Source organism: Canis lupus, unplaced genomic scaffold (assembly GCF_011100685.1).
Source record: "Canis lupus familiaris isolate Mischka breed German Shepherd unplaced genomic scaffold, alternate assembly UU_Cfam_GSD_1.0 chrUn_S1626H1817, whole genome shotgun sequence".
In the NCBI taxonomy this organism is placed as follows: Eukaryota; Metazoa; Chordata; class Mammalia; order Carnivora; family Canidae; genus Canis; species Canis lupus.
In genome coordinates, this window is record NW_023330468.1 from 76,090 (window position 1) to 87,318 (window position 11,229).

The window sequence follows — 11,229 nt, forward strand, 5'->3', positions numbered from 1 at the left end:
TGAGATTTAGGAATTTCTTTCATCCCATGTATGCTTTGGGAGAAAGCTTGAATTGCCCATCCCTTATGTTTTTTTGCTGTGAATATATTGAGCATGTGGATGTGTGTGTGTGTGTGTGTGTGTGTGTGTGTGTGCACATCTTGGTCTTCTATTTAGGGCTGTGCTTTTTCTGCATATATTGTGAAAAAAATGTTTCAAGAAAGTGTTTTTTTTTGTGTGTGAGATTTGGCATTTTTAAACTTCATTATAGATTTAAAGTCTTCCTAAAATAGAAGATGGGGAATGAAGCGACTATTTTCCAGTTTATGCTCTTTTCTATAAACCTAACTGCAGAATAAACCTAAATTTGTTAATTATCGAGCATCTTATTTTTTATTAAGTGCATATTCATAAATAAGTCCTTGTAGAAAGAAGGGTATCTAGTTGTTTTCTTCTTAGTAAACTGGATTTTTATTGTCATCTTCATATTGTCCTCAAGTTATAATTTAGACACTGTTTGGCAGTGAACAAACACAGTCCCTCGACAGAAGTGATTGTAAAAGACTGGAATGAGAAGTTGTTGAGGTAAAAGTTTCATCGTTACTGTGACATAAAACCAAGAAATGGAGAAAAAGTCCATTCCTTCCCATTTATGGAGTCACTGATCACTGACTGGGGGAAAATATATATTTTTTGTAGACAAGTAAAATCTGGTAAATAACCCATGGTATTTTGAAGAATCTTTGCTGTAGATAATTATGTTGCTGGATTAGAGAAATTCAGGTCAGTAGAAATAAATAATAAAACATAAAGTATATACTATGGAGTCAAGACAAAAAATAAAAGATTTTTCTTATTTGAAAATTCTATTGAGAATAAGATCCATATTTAATAAGAAAGTATTTTTCTATGATTATTCAAGATTAAATTTCAATAAGTTACATTATCAAGGATGTCTATGGAGAGAGTAGTTTTTTTTCCTGTGCCTTTTCTTTGAGCTCCTTTGGATTTTATTTTTCTGCAAGATCATTGTTCTTCACTCTAAAAGTTATAAATTAGAACTATAAGGGGCATTTTTTGTTTTTGTTTTTGCTTGTATGTCAGAACTTCTCAAGTCTTTTTCTTTTCTCCCGTAAGTATCGCTCTGGTCCATTTTGTTTCTATTTTCATACTAGCAGTGTGTATGAAAAGTATAAGAAGAGACAATGATCCTCCCCTAGTCAACACCAAGTTTCCTTAGCAGCCCATGTCTCCTTGCCTTGCAGAACTTTACCATGTAGATAGTGAAATTTACATTAGATTTTCGTAGAAAATTGCTGAACCTTACAAAAAAGTCTCCTTTAGTTTTGTTTTGTTTTTTATCTTTTTTTTTCAGTTGAGGTAAAAGTTTCAGTGTATGGAAAGCTGCGCGTGGCACACGCGCCCCCGTGTTCCCTCCCAGGAGCTCCCGAGGCCCCTCCCTCGGTGCCCACCCGCCTCTCCCCACCCCTGCAGAAGCCCGGACTGGAGCCCGCAGCACCTCCACAGTCCCCCCACCCTGCAGCAAGAGGTGACCCCAGCCGCGGGGCTGAGCTGGGGGGACAGAGACATCGCCTGTTTGCAAAGCTGACAGCCTTCGGTGCAGTACCATCTCAGAGAAACTTCCTTTCAAACAATGCTTTCTGGAGCTACAGACCAGCTTGGGCATAAGAAAGGGGCTTTGCAAGAAACTTCAGATCACATCTGACATGGTTTTCTACGGTCATCAGGTCAGCGTTTGAAGTTGCCGTCTCCAAGCAACTCAACTCAGTAAGGAAGGGAAGGCTTTATGCGGGTTCACACCTTCTCATAAAGCCTCACATACACACGAGAAAGATCTTAGACCTATTAAAGCCAAAACTGGAAGATTCCATAACACTGAGTTTATTTATCTTTTTTAATTTTTATTTATTTATGATAGTCACAGAGAGAGAGAGAGAGAGAGGCAGAGACACAGGCAGAGGGAGAAGCAGGCTCCATGCACCGGGAGCCCGACGTGGGACTCGATCCCGGGGCTCCAGGATCGCGCCCTGGGCCAGAGGCAGGCGCCAAACCGCTGCGCCACCCGGGATCCCTGGATTCCGTAACACTGAGTTTTAAAGAAAACCTGCAGGCGCGGAACCAGAGCAGCAGATCAACCAGAGCAAGGGACACTGCAGAGTTCCGGCGGGTGCGACTTCGCTGGTTTTGTCCTGATGTGCGAGTCCAGCGCTCAGTCTGAGTCGCTGCAGTGGAGCTGGATCCGCCGAACTGCTGCTCCCGGACCGAGGAGCTGCTGCTGCTGAGCCGGGCGGCCCTCCCGAGGGCGCAGAGCCCGCTTTCTCCTCCTTGGCAGGCTTCTCGTTGTTGTTCAGCTGCCCACGGACGTCCTGCCGCGCGTCTCCGACTCCTTCTTTTCCTGAGCTAACTCCTCCTTGGACTTGGCCGCCTGCTTCTTCCCGCTCGTGGAGAAAGGCTCCCTTTGCTTTTCCTGTCAACAACACTTGCTCCCGCACAGTGGTGGGTTTCAGAGGCTCAAAGTCAATCTCTCTCTGCTCAGGCCTGGGTCCCTGAGCGAGGGCTCCGGGACTGGATGAAGTGGACCCCGCAGCCCCGTGTCCCCGGGCAGCCGGGTGGTCTAGGCTGAGCTGGCGCCCTCGGCCTAGCTCACGGGCAGGCCTTGCTCCTCCTCTCCGGGTCGTCGAGGCCGATGCCTGCTTGCCGCCCTGCTTCGGCTGCCTGCTGGCCTGGCTGCGCTGCCGGCCTTCTCGGCGGGAGCCCTCTTCGGTTGGGCCTGCTTGGCGGCGGGGCCCCCTTGGCCTTCTCGTCCTCAGACTTGGCCTTGTGCCTCTCCGTGTCCTCGTCTTCGTCCGCGTCCTCCTCCTTCTCCTCCTTTCCCTTCGGCTCCTTCTTCCTCTCTGGCTTGTTCCCGGGCCCGCGACAGGGCGGCGAGCTGCTCGTGCACAGCCTTCAGCTGCTCCTGCAGCTCCGCCAGCCGGGCCCGCTCCTCCTCCTCCCCCTCCTCCTCCTCCTCCTCCTCCTCCTCCTCCTCCTCCTCCTCCTCCTCCCCCTCCTCCTCCTCCTCCTCCTCCTCCTCCCCTCCTCCTCCTCCTCCTCCTCCTCCTCCTCCTCCTCCTCCTCCTCCGAGCTCTCCTCGCTGCTGCGGCTGCTCTCGGCGCCCCTGCTCAGCACGGGGGCTGCGGGCTCAGCCGGCATCTTAGCAAACCGCACCTCGAACACGGCCGCAGCTTCCTGGCCACGGCCACCACCTTGTGGCCTGGGGGTTGTACTGGTAACAGCTGGAGAACATGAACCGGGTGTCAGCAGCGAAGCCCTGCGCGTCTGGGCACTCGCGACTGTCCGTCTTCTTGACAGTGCTGAGGTCCATCGGGTGCTCGGTGACGTCGTGGTAGTCGTGCAGCTCCAGGGCCTCGGCGTCCACCGGCTGGAGAAGGGCCAGGCGCAGGCCGCACGCTTCTTGCACGGCATGTCCTCGAGGACGCTGTCACAGTGCCGCGAGTGCTCGGCAGCTCGCCCTTCCGGCCCGCATGCTGAGGCACCTCGCCGTCCTCTAGACCCTTCCAGGGCGGTGCGATGGGGCGGCCCCCACTCTCTCGCCGAGCCCCCACCTCGGCCTGCTTGGGGTCTGACGATGGCGGCGGCGATTCGCTCCGGCTCGCGGATGGAGTGGGCGTCGTGGTGGCTGCTTTCCGCTTTGCACCCTTTTCCTTGACGACAGGCGCTGTGGGAGGGACCACAGGGATGGATGATGGGCGTCGAGGGAGGGGGTGGGGCGGCGGCGGGGGCGCAGGGACCGACGTGATGTTTGCGGTAATGGTCGGCAGAGGGGGGCAGCAATGACAGGCGTCTGGAGACAGTGGGGGGACGCTCTGGAAGGGGGTTGCTGGGGAGACAGAGGACACGGCCACCACTTGCTGCCCACCTGCACTCCGGGTTCCTGCGCCGCGTTCCGGCCTTTGCCCTTCGGAGCAGGGGGTAATAATTCAACTTCGTCCTGGGGCACCTGGGCCACTCTCTGCAGAAAAATTTTCTCTAAGGCTTGGGCCGTTAGCACTGTGTCGTCTGTGGGCTTGTTGTAAATGTAACAATTTGTAAACATGGTGTGGAAGTCCTGCATACATTCGCCGGCGCTCCAGTAATAATTATTTTCTAGTCTCTTCTGAATAGTCCCCATAGCCATCGGGTGTTTATGATTTTATGGTAATCGGGCAGGTTTAGCTTGATTGCATCCACGGGCTGGTAGAAGGGCCAGGCGAGCTGGTGATTCCAGGGCGTCTTTACCACCACGTTCTGCGCGTACTGCAGCTGCTTGGTCTTGCGGCCAGGCTTGGCGGGGTTGGAGACCTCCCGCGGGTTCCCCGGGATCCCCGCGGGCGCGACCGTCCTGGTGGTGGACATCCTCCGCGGCTCGCTCACTGGCCGTCACAGCAGCGGCTCAGGGAGGCCCTCGCTTCCACTGCGCTCCTTTTGGAGGCCTGACATCCCCTTTGTAGGCCCAGCCAGGCAGCACTTGGCCTCGGCGGCTCCGACGGCCGTCCCTCCGCTCCCTATATAGATTCTGGATAACAGTTCTTTACTAGATGGTTCTTTTGTAAATATTTTCTCCAACTCTGTGCTTTGTCTTCTTATTCTCTTGACATTGCTGTTTGCAGAACAGAAAATTTTAATGGAGTCCAGTGTATCAGTTATTTCTTTCATGGATTGTGCCCTGGTGTTGGATCAAAATCATAGCCATACCCAAGTTCACCTGCATTTTCTCCTACATTATCTTGCAGAGGTTTTATAATTTTGCATTTTATATTTAGAACTGTGATCTGAGTTTATATTTGTGAAGGATGTGAAGTCTGTGTCTGGACTCAGTATTTTTGCATGTGGTGTCCAGTTTTACATTATCATTTGTTGAAAATACTGTCCTTTTCTTTCACTGTGTTGTCTAGTCCTTTGTCAAGATCCATTGACTATATGAATCTCATTAACTTTTAAAAGGATGTGATAGAATGAATTTGAATAGCTAAGTGAACGTAAATGGGAGGTTCCAAACAGAAGAAATGGACTGTGGTAAGGCATTAAAATGAGTGAGGAGGAAAGTAATCTTGATTTATTAAAGAAACTGTGATACTTTGAGCTTATGTGCAAGAGAAGCATAGAGATTGTTGAGTATTAGCTTAACCATGGTAAGGATTATTATACTAAATAATACGAAAGCCATTTAAGGATTTTAATGCAATTGCATGAATTTTAAAGGTCTTTAAATGTTTATACTTTGGCAGTGTGTAGAATGTATTGAAGGGGAAAGTAGGGAAATAATGGTTTCAGTTGGGAGGCTTTAAGAGGAAAGGTAAGAGATTATCATGAACAGAAATGACATGGAAGAGATAGGTCATAATAAAAATTTAATAAGTAGAATAAAGAAACGCTTGGCTGAGTTTTGGGAGAAAGGGAAAAGGGATGTTTTAAGTAATACTCCTGAATTTTTATCTTGACTTATAAGATATAGAGTGTGTGGGGGGGGAGAAGGAGGGAGGGAGGAGATCATTACTTTTTTTGACACTAATAAGAGAACAGTGCATTAGAGAAACAATATTTGGATTTATTGACATAAATAATTGAAGCTTTGATACTGTACTGGACTTACCTGGGTGAGAGGAAGGTCCAGTGTTCTTAACTAAAACTTTGACATGGCGGCACCACTTTAAATTTTCCATTCTAGCTGAAGTCTGAAAAATGAAGTCTCCTCTTTTCAAAGGAGAGAGGTTATTAAGTGTAAATATAAATAAGGATAAAGGGTCAAATACTAAACCCTAAGGAGAAGCTCATAATTAAGGAAATGTAAGGAAAGATAAGCCTTTGGAAAAAAATTAGAAGTGGATGAACTATTAAGTAGGGTTGTTTTGGGATACCAGCAAATAGGTCTAACTCTTAAACAGAACCAAGAATTTGATGAAAATGAGAAAGGAGAAAATTTCATATTAGAAAAAGGAATGTCACTAGTGCTCGTTTTTTGAGTACCTGCTATATATCATGCATGATCTGAGATCCCACAGTAAGCAAAAATGCAGATATTCCTCTGCTCTCAGAGTCTGCTTCCTAACTGGGGAGAGACTGAACCTATAATAAATGAGTAAATTACATCTTTTTGAATGGCATAATGCTGAAGGAAAAAAAAAAGTCCTGGTAAGGGTAATGGGGAAATGATGTGGTTGGCAGAGAACTTTGCAAACTTAAATAGGGTGGTCATAGTAGATCTCAATGACACAGTGATTTAAAGCAAAGACTTGAAAAGATAAGGAAATAAATCTTAAGGCTATTTTAGGTAAAAGTGTTCCAGGCACAAAGAAGGAATTGAAAGGGGAGCATATTTGGTGAGTTGAGCAATAGCAAGGGGACCAGTGTGGCTGGAGGAGAGTGTTTATGGGGAAAAAATAATAGGATTTGAGGTTAAAGGAAGAAGCAACCCATCCAGAGCTACAGTCCTCAATCTTGGCTTCTTTGGAGAAGCTACATAGAGAGCTTCTAACACTCTGGATGCCATGACCAATTGGGTTACAATCATTGGGAGGTGGAACTCAGGCCCCCCATGTGACTATAACATGCAACCAAGGTTCACAATCTGTCTGCTAAGACCTTAGGAGTCTCTAAGAAAAACTTATGTTTGAATGTTTGAAGGAAAAGCTCAGAAGATCATTCCTGGTTGTATTACATTGGAGATGCCAGTTAGATATTCAGGAAAAGATGTATTTTTTAAATATATATTTTTAAAGATTTTATTTATGTGTGTGTGTGAGAGAGAGAGAGAGAGACAGAGAGAGAGAGAGAGAGAGAGGCAGGCAGAGACATAGGCAGAGGGAGAAGCTGGCTCCATGCAGGGAGCCTGATATGGGACTTGATCCTGGGGCTCCAGGATCACACCCTGGGCTGAAGGTGGTGCTAAACCGCTGAGCCACCTGGGCTGCCCAGAAAAAAATGTCTAATAGAGAATTAGATATATGAATCTGGAGTTCAAGGAAGAGGTTCAGGCTGGAGATACAGATTGGTGAGACATCAGCATAGAGATGACACTTAAATCCTGCAACTAGAAGAGTTCTCTAAAGTAATGAAGATAGAAGATCAAAGATCTAGAAACAAGGGTCAAAGGAAGAACCAGCAGAGATGAAGAAAGGAACAATGAGGAAAGAAGGAAGGAAATTCAGAAAATTTACTGTCTTGAAAGGCAAGTTCTCAGTGTTTCAAGATAGTGGAAAACCTGGTTAACTGTCACATATTGCTGATAGACCAAGATGAGGACTGCGAATTGACTTCGGATACAATGTTATGAAGTAATTGTGGATCTTAGCAAGAGGAGAAAGCTTGAATGGAGGGAGCTCAAGAGAAAATTGGAAAGTTATAATTTTCATCAACCTCTAAGATTTCATTTAGGAAAACTGAGAAATGAGGTGGTGGCTCTTACATGAAATGGGGCCAAGAGAGTTTACCAACATGTTTCTCTAGACTTGTGGAAGAGGTGTGGAGAATAAAGAAGGATAGTGTGCGTGATGCAAGAGGGGGGAGGATTTTCTGGAGAGATAGAGTTGAATAGCCAAGAGAGGATGTGACCCAGTATATGAGTAGAGAATGGCCTCTGCTAGGAACCCAAACAATTTATCTGTGGTAACAGAGGAGTGATGGAGTATACAGGGGTAGACTCTGCAAGGTGGGGAGCTGTGGTGGTGATCACTATGGAAATTTTGTCTTGGAAACTAGGACTAATGGAGAAATAGAAGATTCTTGGGTGATACTAAAGACTCTGATAGTGGCGGGGGGAGAAGCACATTCCCCCCCTCCCTCACTGGATTAATGACTCCCAACTTGGACCTCTAGGGTCCTTCAGGAAAGAGGAGTCAGTAGGAGGCTACTGCAAATATTTCAAAAAAGCAAGTGACAATTGTATCTTTTCATCTCTTTTCACTTTTATTGAGAGATAGTTGACATACATCACTGAATGAGGTTTAAGGTATACATCATAGCGCCTTCCTTTCTTTAGTTTACCTAATTGTGAGAATACAATATATAATGCATAAACAAAGTATGTATTAGTTGACTGTTTATGCTATTAGTAAGGCTTCCAGTCAACGGTAAGCTATTAAGAGTCTGCCTCTTAATTTTGGAAAGTCAAATTTTATATGCAGATTTTCAACTATGTGGAGGATCACACCTCGTTGTTCAGGAGTCAACCATATATGCCACAACTGCTCTAACCATTCCTCCATCATTGGACACTTCGATTGTTTCCCTGTTTCTGCTATTATAAATAATGCTGCTGTGTATCGGGAGGTTCATTTATCTTTTCTTGTGTTTTCAATTCCTTTGGATATATTCCCAGAAATGGACTGTAACTAGTTCTATTTTTAATTTTTGAGGAGCCTTCATTCTGTTTTCCACAGTGGCTGTACCAGTTTACAACACACACCGCCCCCAAGAGTGCACAAGGGTTCGCTTTCCTCTACATCCATACCAGCATTTGTTATCTTTTGTCTTTTGGATGATGGCCATTCTAACAGGCATGAGGTGGTATCTCATTGTAGTTTTAATTTGTATTTCCCTAATGACTAGAAGTGTTGAACATCTTTTCATATACCTGTTGCCTATCTGTGTATCTTTTTTTGAAAAATGGTTATTAGGTTTTTTGCTCATTTTTAAATTGGGTGATTTTTCTGCCATAGAGTTATGTGCATTATTTATTTGGTTTGGCTATTAATCCCTTATCAGATATATGGTTTGTGAATATTTTTTCTCTGTTCTGTAGGTTGTCTTTTCAATTAGTTGATGGCTTCCTCAGGTGTGAAGAAACTTTTTAGTTTGATGTATTCCCACTTGTCTATTTTTTATTTTTTGGTTACATTTTAGGTGTGATTTCCAAAATATAATTACCAAGACCAGTGTCAAGGAGCTTTTATCCTGTGTTTTACTTCTAGGAGTTTCATGGTTTCAGGTCTCACAGTTAAGCATTTATTTAATTTTGAGTTAATGTTGTGAGTGGTGTAAGCTATGGGCCCAGTTTCATTCTTTTACATGTGAGTATCCATTTGCTGCAACATCATTTATTGAAGAGACAATTCTTCATTGAGCATTCTTGACTTGCTTGTCAAATATTTGTTGACCATATATGCTTGGATTTGTGTCTGAATTCCTTATTCCATTGTTCTCTTTGCTTCTGTGCCAGTACTCTACTGTTTTAGTGACCATGGCTTTATAATAAATATTAAAAAAATCAGGAACAATAATGCCTCATGCCTTGCTCTTTCTCAGGATTTCTTGCTTTTTTTTTTTGGCTTCATATAAATTTTAGGGTTTTTTTTTCTACTTTTGCTTTAAAAAAAAAGCCACTGGAATCTCAATAGGGACTGCATTGATCTATAGATGGTTTTTGGTAGTATTGACATTTTAATAATAGTGATTCTTGCAGTCCAGGAACATAGGATACCTTTCCATTTTTTAAAAGACTTTATTGATTTATTCATGAAAGATACAGAGAAAGAAACAGAGACACAGGCGGAGGCAGAGTGAGAAGCAGGCTCCATGCAGGGAACCCAACGTGGGACTTGATCCTGGGTCTCCAGGATCACACCCTGGGCCGAAGGCGGCACTAAACTGCTGAGGCACCTGGGCTGCCCTATCTTTCCATTCATTTATGTCTTCTTCAATTGCTTTCATCATTGTCTTACAGTTGTTAGCATAGATCTTTCACTTCCTTAAATTTATTCCTAAGTATTTTATTGTTTTTCATGCAATTATAAATTGGATATGTTTCTTTATTTCCTTTTCAGAAAATTTGTTATTATAGAAATTTTATTTTGTATGTCAATTTTGTGTCTTACAACTGGGCTCAATTTGTTGATTATTTTAACAGTTTTTTGGTTGAATATTTAGGATTTTCTCTATACAAAAACATGTTATTTGCAAACAGAGACCATTTTACTTCTACCTTTTGAATTCTGATGCCTTTTCTGTTTGTTGACTAATTGCTCTAGCTAGGACTTTTAGTACTATATTGAAGAGGAGTGGTGAGAGTGGGCACCTTATCTTGTTCCTGATTTTGGAAGAAAAGCTTTCAACCTTTCACCATTGAGTGTGACATCAGCTATGGGCTTGTCAATATGGCCTTTATTATTTTGAGGCATGTTACTTCCATACCTCATTTGTTAACTGTTTTTTTCATGAATGACTGTTGGATTTTGTCAAATGCTTTTTCTGTGTCTATTGAGATGATAATAGGATTCTTTTCTTTCACTCTATTAATGTGATGTATCACATTGATCGATTTCCATATTTTGAGCCATCCTTTCATCCCAGGGATAAATCCAAGTTGATTATGGTGAATGGTCCTTTTAATAGGCTGCTGATATCTTTTCTAGTATTTAGCTGAGAATGTTCACATTTATAATCATCAGGGATGTTGGCCTATAGTTTTCTTTTTTAGTAGGGTTCTCATCTGTCTTTCAGCATGAAGATAGTGCTGACCTCATAAGGCTTATTGGGAATGTTCTCTGCTTTTTTTTTTTTTTTTTTTGGAGAAGTTTGAGAATATTGGTATATTAATTCTTAGAAGTTTGGTAAAATATACCAGTGAAGCCATCTGGTTCTAGACTTTTCTTCATAGGAACTTCTTTTTCTGTTTTTTTTTTCTTTTTTCTTTTTTCTTTTTCTCTTTCTCTTTCTTTCCTTTGTTCTCTGTTTCCTTCCTTCCTTCCTTCCTTCCTTCCTTCCTTCCTTCCTTCCTTCCTTCCTTCCTTTCTTCCTTTTCTGATTCACTCTCCTTACTAGTAATTAGTCTATTTATTTTCTATTTATTCCTGACGCCATTTTAGTAAGTTGTATGTTTCAAAGACTTTTTTTATATCTTCTCAGTTGTCAGTTTCCTGGTGTATAGTTGTTTGTAGTAACCTTGTATGAATTTTTGTACCTTTGTGGTATTCATTGTAATATCTCCCTTTTCACTTATAATTTTGTAATTTGACTTCTTTTTTTTTCCTGTTAAAATGTATCAATTTTGTTTATCTTTTCAAAGAAACAACTCTTAGTTTGGTTAACTTTTCTATTGTTTTTAATTTCTCCATTTCATTTATTTCTGCTCTAATCTTCATTGTTTTCCATTTTCTTTGCTAACTTTGGGCTCAGTTATTTTCTGGTTCATTAAGGATAGAGTTAGGTTATTTATTTGGAATATTTCTTGCCTTTTAATGTAGACATTTATTG

At 43.0% G+C, this 11,229-nt stretch overlaps 1 pseudogene; it reads right to left on the reverse strand.

The window, feature by feature from the left end:
* Positions 1–1,999: 1,999 nt before the first annotated feature.
* On the reverse strand, positions 2,000–4,395 carry LOC119868897 (annotated as a pseudogene).
* Positions 4,396–11,229: the final 6,834 nt, after the last annotated feature.